The following is a 9,466-nucleotide window of genomic DNA, read 5'->3' as shown; positions in this document are numbered from 1 at the left end:
CTAGGAAAATACACTTGATAGCCCTAGGGTTAAACTTGTTTTGGTGACGACCAAATTATGAACAAATGAAGCACAACCAAATACTCTAGAAGGTAATGGAAAGAAGATGGGTCATGAAATGACTTGGATAATGGTATATTCTCATGTAATACACTAGAAGACATGCAATTTATTAAAAAAACAAGCATTGAGAACTGCATATGGCCAATAGAGTTGAGGGACATTCATGGACAACATAAGTGTTCATGGAACTTCAAAAAGATGCATGTTCCTTTCCGAGACACTATTCTATTGTGGTGTATGCACATAGAAAGAGTGATGGATAATGCCCTTTTGTTGGCATAAATTCTGAAAGTGAGAGGAAAAATATTCTTTTGCATTATCAAACCTAAATATCTGATTTTTTCTTTGAAATAGTGTGTCAATCATAGCACAAAAATAATTAAAGATAATAAACACTTCAAATCTATCTTGCATCAAATATAACCAAGTTACCCTTGTATGATCATCCAAAAAAATAAAAAATACTTAGACTATAAAATATTTTTGACATTAATTGGTCCCTACACATCTGAAGGAATCAAAGAGAAAGGGCCACATGATATATTGTTTTGTCTAGGCTGAAACACATTTCAGTGATGGTTCCCAAACTCACAAAACTCACAAGATAACTGACAAAATTTTTTTAACAAGGGAACTAATAATTTCAAACTTGACAAGGAAGGATGGCCCAACCTATTGTGCCATTGTATGGCTTCTTTATTGATTGTTTCTACAATTGTCAAAATTGTTGGATCCATAAAAAAGAGACATTCTCTCTCATCGTTATCGCCAATCACCTACTTCATTTTGGTGTCCTAAAAACACAATGAGAAAGGGAAAATATAGAAAAGTAATCAAGCCTTTTAGTTAACTAACTAATAGACATAAGATTAAGCGGGAATTGAGGAACAAATAAAACATTAGAAAGTGTAAGAGAGGGAGATAATGTGGATTTACTAGTACCCTAAACTTTAGTTTGGGGCCCATATGCAATAGATACATACTGGCCTGTAGTACAAGGGGTCAAGAAGATATGTTATCTATTTTAATAGTAAGTTGTTCAGAGGCACCAAAGTTAGTGATCTAGGAAATAGGACTATAAAATGAAACAAAGGAGAACGTACCAATAGTAGCAATGGTAGTTGTAGTGGCACTTGAAGGTGGAGCTATCATGTTCATTATAAAATAATTCATAATCTTATTATGTAAGAACCATCTTCCCTTTTGGGATCATGAGAGGTAACACTTTGTGGGGTAGTTGTGTGGTAGTAGTTGAGACTTGATTAGCCTTGAAAAACTCCAGTTTATGATGTAAATTCTGGCACTTGTCAACCAGATGATTGCTTAACCCGCAAAAGGACACTTTCTATCTTGAGTAAAGTTTGGAGAGTTGGAAGTGGGTTCAGCCACAATTCTTCCTCTCCCTCTTTCATAATATTTTCCAGCTCTTCCTCTTCCTCTTTCATAGTTGTTACTCCCCCTTTTTTGGGAGAATATTGCTGAATTTTCTACTTGTTCTTGTTGAGTTGTGGAGCCTTTAACTGGAATCCTAAGCATGTTAGCACACACACCATTAAAAGAAATTCTGGTTGTAGAACAAGTAATTGTGACTTTGCAACATCCAAGTAAGGTTGTAGATTTGCAAGGCATATGGCTGAGACCATATCTTCTCTTTTCTTTTCTTGAGTTGCAATATTTGTTGAGTATGGTTGAACAATCCTCCATTCTTTTTATAAACTTCTGAATTTGGTAAAGTATTCATGAAGATTGTCTTTATGCTTTGTCATGCACATCTTCTAAATTATAAATCTTTTGAAGACTATTATGAGTATAATATAATTCAAGATATATATCCCAAATCTCCTTAGTTGTTTCCAAGTGAAAAATATTATTTGCAACTTGTTCTTCTATGATATTTATTTGCCAATTGATAACTAAGGTATCTTTCCTCAACCATTTGTGATAGGAAGGTTCGTCAATAGGCATAGGTGGTTGGTTTCTATGTCCAACAAGGTCTCTAGTAATCAATAAATGTTTAATAGATTAAGACCGTGACAAGTAGTTACTCAAACCCTTGAGAGGAAATGTAGTGATTCTCAAGGGATCATGCTTACTAAAATCAACATATGATAAGGAAGAAAAAGAATTACTTGAGATTTTGCCATGCTAGATCAATTACAAGCACTCTATTTTGTAATTATCTCAAAAGATTATCACGGCAAACAAACAATTTCAAAATTAGAATCAACACAAATTCATAAGGTATGGCTGAATAGATTTTGAATAACTCTATATAAAAATATGACTTCATATATGATTTAAACATGCTAAATTCGAAATTGAATCAATTCCAGCAATTAAACATTGAATCAATGCTGAAAAATTGATGATTAACCCATGAAAGCAACACACTTAAAAGGTGGGATTGAAGGTTGACTTAAACAAACACTTTTTCTTCAATAATTAACTTCAAATGCTATTTTAGGGTTTCATTGGTTTGAAAACTGAATTCTCATTGAAAAAGGGGAGGGAGATTTAATCTAGCATTTAAAAATTAAGAAATTGAATGCCTGAATTTTTGGCATCAAATTCATAGCTAAACAATTGAAATATAAGAACTTACATGAATTCGGACTTCAGCCATATGTGACTATGAAGAGGCGTGTTTTCCCCCAAATCAAGGAGATTGAAGCTAAAACGAAACTGAAATGTTTAGGACTTGGTTTAGGATGAATTAAAATGAGTTTCAACGATTAGGAACCACTTGATTTAGAGTCTTACATGAATTTGAAAAATTCAGCACCTCGTTTGTTTCAATGGCTGGAAAAACTCCTTCTTTGCACATTTCAAACACTTTGGAAGCAGTTCTACCAGAAATCCTAGAATCCTGGTTCTGATACCATGTTATATTCTAGGATTTCATGCTTAGAACAACTAGGGTTTAGGGGAAGAGGACGGAGAAAGAAGAAGGAAAAAAGAGAAGAGAGTTTAAGAGAGAAGGCTAGGTATTTGGGGTAGGAAAAGAGATGGAGAAAGTGAGGAATTAGAGCACAAATTTTAGTGTCCTTCCCCTAGCTTGATACTTACAGTTTTAAGTTAAAAAACCTAGTACATGAGTAAAATTAAAAGGAACATAGAGTTTATTATAATTATAACTCATGCAACTCAATCACTTAATTTCAAACATCCTTCTCATACTACTTCAATAGTCCACTACTGGAGACACTACTTCATTTTACCTCTCGACATTGTATAATCACTAAAATTGATATAAACAAACCAAATATGAATTAACTCAGCCTAGGTAAGGTTCCAACCATACCAAAAGCATGCCTAGAACAACAATGAACGAATTGTCATCAATTTCTTTTTCTAGAAATTCACCTCCATGAATGGATAATAAAAACTAGTGCTTTATATTAAGGATCATGTCAAATTCTCATAAGGAGGATAGAAAACATCAAATACACTAGGTAAGTGCTCAAATTACAAAATTCAAACAACAACAAAACCCACTCATGAACTTGATGATTCCAATGCAGTATACAAAAATTTCATGCATATACACCTTACTTGACCTCATTTTAACCTAGAATTCCATAGAATTCAGCCCATAAACCCTCAAAGTGTGTCGAAATCTTAGAGAAATGATTATATGAAGTTAGAAGACAAGAGAAATGAGAAAATTCAAAGCATGAGTTAAGCTTTGCTACACGAGACCTGAAACTTTGGGGTTTCTCACCTTCAACTCAAGATGTTTGATGTTGATCTCCTCTAAAACTTGGTGTTTAACTCTGATACCATGAAAAAACAAGAGGTCTAGAATTAGTTCTTAACTTAATTTAGATGGAAACAGTGAAGAAAGAAGATAAAGAGATGTGTAAGACAATTAGGTTAGAACAAAAAGAAAGACGAGAGTTTGGTAGAAAGAATAAGAGAAGGGAAAGAAAGAACTTCACCCTATCTCACAAATCAACGTGCATTCATAAGCTCCTTTAAAAAAATAATTCTATAATAAAGACAAGAATACCCTGAGGTAGGAGGGTCTCATGAGCTAAGGACTTAAAAGATAAATAAATTGCTTTATTTGAACTATCACTAACTTTCTCACATATGGTAAAGAGGAAACATTTGAGTTTATGACCAAGGGTAAGTAAACATCACATTGTATTTCTTCAGTTGGTTGTAATCTTTTATAACTTTGAAGCAATACCAATATATAGAGCCACTATCAATCGGAGGAGTGTGCACAAATGTATCTTGAGTCAAGTTAGGTTGTTTTGTATCCTTATGTTAAACTTAGGATTTCATGATGTATAATCACAATAGAATAGGATTAAGGGGTGAGAAGAAGAAGAAGAGTTTTGGAGAGAAGGTTTTAGGAGGAGAAGAGCAAGAGTGATGAATTTGGAGAAAATAGGAGGAAGAATAGAGTAATGGACTTTTTTCCTAACACTTCCCTTGAAGCTCAATTTTTAGATGAATAAGATTAAAATATTACATTGATACCCCTAAAATTTAAAATAATTACATCAATGCCATTTTTATGAGATGAATCGTTATTTACCATAATGCCATCACTATGTAGGCCTGTGGGCCTTCTCCTTGGTCTGTGAGCCTTGAGCCCATCTTCTCACACACTTGGACTTGTAGGCCTTCATTGGTCATGTGATCTTTGACACTCCCCCTCAATCTGGGGGTGAGAGAACATCATAAACGCCCAACTTGTTACAAATGTTGTATAGGATCTTCTTGTATAAAATGACAGTCTACCATATCTTCCAACACTTCCCCTCAAGTTGGTGGTCTATTTGTTCATTTCCAAGAGACTCAGCTGGCATAATATAAAAGAGAGTAAAATTACTCCTAGGCGTAAGACATTGTTCCATACTCCAATCCAATGGTCATAGTAAAAAATACTTTCTGCTCAATTTCAAAGGAAGAAAAATAGCCCTACTATGGGGCATTGAGTCCACCCACTTTCTCATGGTAGCTCAAAAAATACCTTTTAGGTGAATAATAGACTTGACTCACTCTGGATGTTGGGTCCACCCCTAACCGATGTAGGTAGTGGATCTATAGTCATTGCTCAGAAGTGTAGTAATAAACTCCTCCACCACGGTGTCCCTCCACAGGGCACCAACTCTCAAATGGTAGGAGTAAAAATGTTAAATAAGAAGGGGGGACTAGAAGATAATATTCTGGGTCCACCATGTGTGTTCTTATTCATCAGAATATCCAATGCTGACAACAATTAGCAACTGAAAGTCCTTCTTCAATAATAATATCTCAATCAGAGAGACACAATAGTAGTAGCTAAAGTGGGTTTAGGCCCAAATAACTCTTACGAAATAGGCAGTTATATAGCATCAGATATCCTATACGTAGTAAAATTCCTTAAGAGCAATAAGGACACAAAAGATAATCTGCACCAAGTAATAAGTTGAGGATAATCCAAGGTAACAATCAAGTCGGAGTCAAGCCAATAGTAGATAGCAGATAGTAGCTTTGACAATGAGTGAGTAAGTCAAACCGAGAAATAGACTGCCAATAATAAGTTGAAACAAGTGATGTCTGATAATCAAGAAATCAAACAATCTCCAATGTGCCCAACCTTCATACTTCTCCTTCTATTCTCCCCCTCAAGCTGGGTGATAATGTCAATGATCCCAGCTTGAACTCAAAAAATATTTTGCAAGCTCAAGTGCTAATCCACCTCTTGTATGATCAAGTAAAACAAGGCTAGTATCAACAACTTCACTAGCTCATATATTGTAAACTAAGTAACTCAAGCCAAGGCAAATATTTTAATCTTTTCTTGCCTTCATTTTTTAGACAAGGATACCAAATCAAATTCTTTGTAATATTTTAAAATACTAACAAAATCTCAAAAAATTCATGGCTAGAAAACTCTTCTAAATAAGGTAGTATCCTCCTTCAATTGGTTCCAACTTAACAATCAAAGAAAACACCTTTCCTTGCCTTTTTTTTTCTTGAAATCTTTAGGCAAGACGATCTTTGACAAATAAATCAAGGAAAGTTTCTAAAAATAAGATGATCTTCTAAAGATTCTTTCCAGATATTTTTAGTTCACAAATAGAAACTTTTCAAGGGTAGATTATTAGATACTTTCCTGATATTGTTGATCAATAACAGCAGCTCAAAAAATTTAGCAAAAAATTATGTTGAAATCCGGATCTTCGCATGCAACAGTATACCAGCATGACCTTTGATTCTTTCAATACGAATATCTCCTTAAATATAGATCAAATTGACATGAAGTTTTCTCCTTATGAAATTAAACTTAAATAAATTTCAACCAAGTATAACTTCACTTCACAAAACATACTTTTTTTTAGATAAATAAAATGATATATTTTAGGCTCAGTAATCGACTCTTTCTTATTTGGCCAACATGCCTATTGAGTCTTCCGAAATTGATATCTCCATCTAAAAAATTCAAAATGAGAATTTTTTGAATAAATAAGAAAATAGACATATAAATATTTCTTTTGATATATAATTCTCCTTATAAAGTCTCATTCTTGATGGCATTAAATGGCTTGAAAGTTGAAGTTTTTTTGGCTGGTGCACGAATCTTTTATGTTGATTTACCTTGGTTGCTTCAGTGTTATGGTCCCGGATCTGACACATGGATTCGTAGGGAGGAAGAAGAGAAAGATGAAAATCAAGCCAAAGGGAAGCTTGAAAACCCTAGGTTCGTTAAGGAGAACGCACACCCCTGAGCTCGTTGAGGAGAACTCATACCCTGTTTACTCTAAATCAATGCTTGCCTTTCTCATTACTCTTACCCCTTAAATAGGGTTCACCCTTATAAGGTTTAAGATAAAATATTATAAAAATACCCCTATAAATAAAATATTCCAAAAATGCCCTTGTGAAATAAAATAAAGTAAATTAAAGAACAAAATTAAAATAATAATGTTATTGCGTGCATAACATTACACCCCTTGGGAGAAAGAGCTTGTCCTCAAGCTCGAAGGTAGAGTCTACTTGCCCGTACCGACGTCTCCACCTGTTCTCAAGTATCAACCGCGATATCTATGTCAGTCCTCTGGACTATAAAACTGGAACATCCAACCAGAGAAGCAATTTTTTTTTTACACTGTAAGCATCCTTGTTGTAGCATACCCCAATACAGATAAGCAACCGAACAACAAGTTGAACTATCACCTACGCCAAACTGATAACTTCTGCTTTGACATTAACAACTTTTATGGGATCTGCCCCAATGGTTGCTACATTGACAAAATGCAGCATGTCCCCGATAATCTCAGTCTTTGGACCCAGTCCATGTTCAACAAATTACCCAGCATATTCGACGAAAGTATCATGGCCGTAAGCATTGAGCATGATATCAAGATATCATCGTGGTCTACTACTTTGTCAAGATCCACCAATTCAAGATTGCACATTTGGTGAAACTTCTCGTCCATATCAAGAACATATGCAACGCTCCCACTCATCCCTGAATCCAGCTGGACACTGGAATTTACTGCCCTCAGCCTCCTAACAAGCTGAGAAGGAATGTCCATCTTGAGTAGTATGCCAACAACCTCCCTTGTTTAGCTTGCATCGTCCAGGCCCACTTGCTTCACAATGGCTATAACCATCCCCCTTGAACTGCACTCCTTCTACCAAGGGACACTCACAGACTCTTCCACGGAATGTGTCCTTGCAAGCTGTTATATTCGCAATTTTATCTCACTAACAACCACCATTGTTGCTCAAACATTCATTTGTCTCAATATCATCACTCAAACAAACATCAGGTTCAATAGTTTCCTCAAAACCAACACAAATAGCCTTCAGTACAACACCTTTCTCTAACTTCCCTCGATACTGTCAATTATTAACAACAAGTGTAGGCAGTAAGGTAACATCTCTCCTGGATCCCCTACCAACTTGAGCATCTTGCTCTTTTTTCAGCACAGGATTGTCAGCATCAGCATTTGGGTCACCCATGCACTTCTCAATTTTCTGATTGTCAAGTCCAAGAGATTTGATAATTGTATCTACATATTCCTTGTTGTACATTTTTTCCTTCATAGGGAAACTTATTTGAAAGTCTGTCACAGAATCCCACCATACCCCAAGGTCTTTTGGACTCATTTGAAACCTTAAAACCACATAATTGTCTCAAGTTCTCAATAACCACGTCTTTCCCTTCATATCCTTGACTAAAATTTTGTTCAGGATCAGGTGCACAATATCTCCCATGATTAATACACTAAGACTTGCATTGCGTGTTAATTGTGAATGCAGGAGGACAGTACCAAGTTATGTAGTGAGGAGTGAACTGGTTGTATCCACCTTGTTCAAGTAACTGTGTTGCACCCTTGAAATCCTTCACAAATTGCATCAGCATGTCACACTTAGGCCAACACTCATCATTGCTATTGGTTCACAACTCATACTCCACCCGGTTATCTGGGTGGGGCACTACTTCTCTCCAGTCAAGATTCACATTAACCATTTCCCCACTGGCAATAGCCTTCTTTAACTTCTCACCAAAGTTTCTATCAATAAGGGCAGAAGGGATGGTTATATTCTGAATATATTTGGCAGATGCTTCATCCTCTTGAGATGAATCCTTGGTTATTAGTGGTTCTTCGGTGTCATCCGCAACAAGGACAACTGAGGCTCCAACATTCTAGGCATTCCACACCTTTAAAGCAAAAAAAATCTCCTCGATCGACCAAAATGAACGTCGACAGGGCCCCGGTCCTCGACTTAAATGAAATCCCGACATCATCAAACCTTTACACCTCTTCTAATTATTTTTCGAGTAGACCACAAAACTATCGGCTTGTGTCATCTAACCGATCTTTTCAGCCAGAGGCATTATTCTGATAAGATCTTTAACTCTGGTATTTAAAGGCAGATTGGCGTCTTTATACTTCATATAACCTTGTTCATCATCTCCAAAAGCTCTCCACAAACACCACAACACTTTTATCCAAAACAGGACACTGGAATTCTCCATTTTTGAAACAGACACACTATTGGTGTGTGTATCCACAACATTATAATTCGTCCCAGAAAAATTGATATAATTCCTCCACAAGAAAACTTTTAGCACACCACCCAAAAGAATTCTATCTCCATTCTTTTCATAACCAAGAAATGACAAATTTGACTCACTATCCCATGAATCTCCTATCACAGCAAGGCCCTTATAACTACATGTTAATATAGCATATATACCACTCGACACATTTCTCAAGTTCACTTTAGGAGGCCTCTTAAATTGTTGAGTAGAAATCTGAGAATTCTCGCTTGACTCATTTCCTCCATCAAAAAGAGCTAAATTTAAAGGCAATTGATAAGTGAATTCTTGCTTGAAAGGCATTAGCCCTGAGGCACAAGAACCCTTTCCTCCAGAGGCAGTCCACACAGAAGG

The 9,466-nt window shown here is 35.7% G+C and overlaps 1 pseudogene; it reads right to left on the bottom strand.

The window, feature by feature from the left end:
- Nucleotides 1-7,572: 7,572 nt before the first annotated feature.
- On the bottom strand, nucleotides 7,573-8,881 carry LOC137959562 (vacuolar-sorting receptor 3-like; annotated as a pseudogene).
- Between the last annotated feature and the right edge of the window lie 585 nt (nucleotides 8,882-9,466).

This window comes from Aristolochia californica, unplaced genomic scaffold, assembly GCF_029961685.1.
Source record: "Aristolochia californica isolate CCGP_79_NKW_82.1479 unplaced genomic scaffold, dmAriCali1.0.hap1 SCAF_3, whole genome shotgun sequence".
Taxonomy (NCBI): domain Eukaryota; kingdom Viridiplantae; phylum Streptophyta; class Magnoliopsida; order Piperales; family Aristolochiaceae; genus Aristolochia; species Aristolochia californica.
This window is presented reverse-complemented; position numbering and strand designations above follow the sequence as displayed.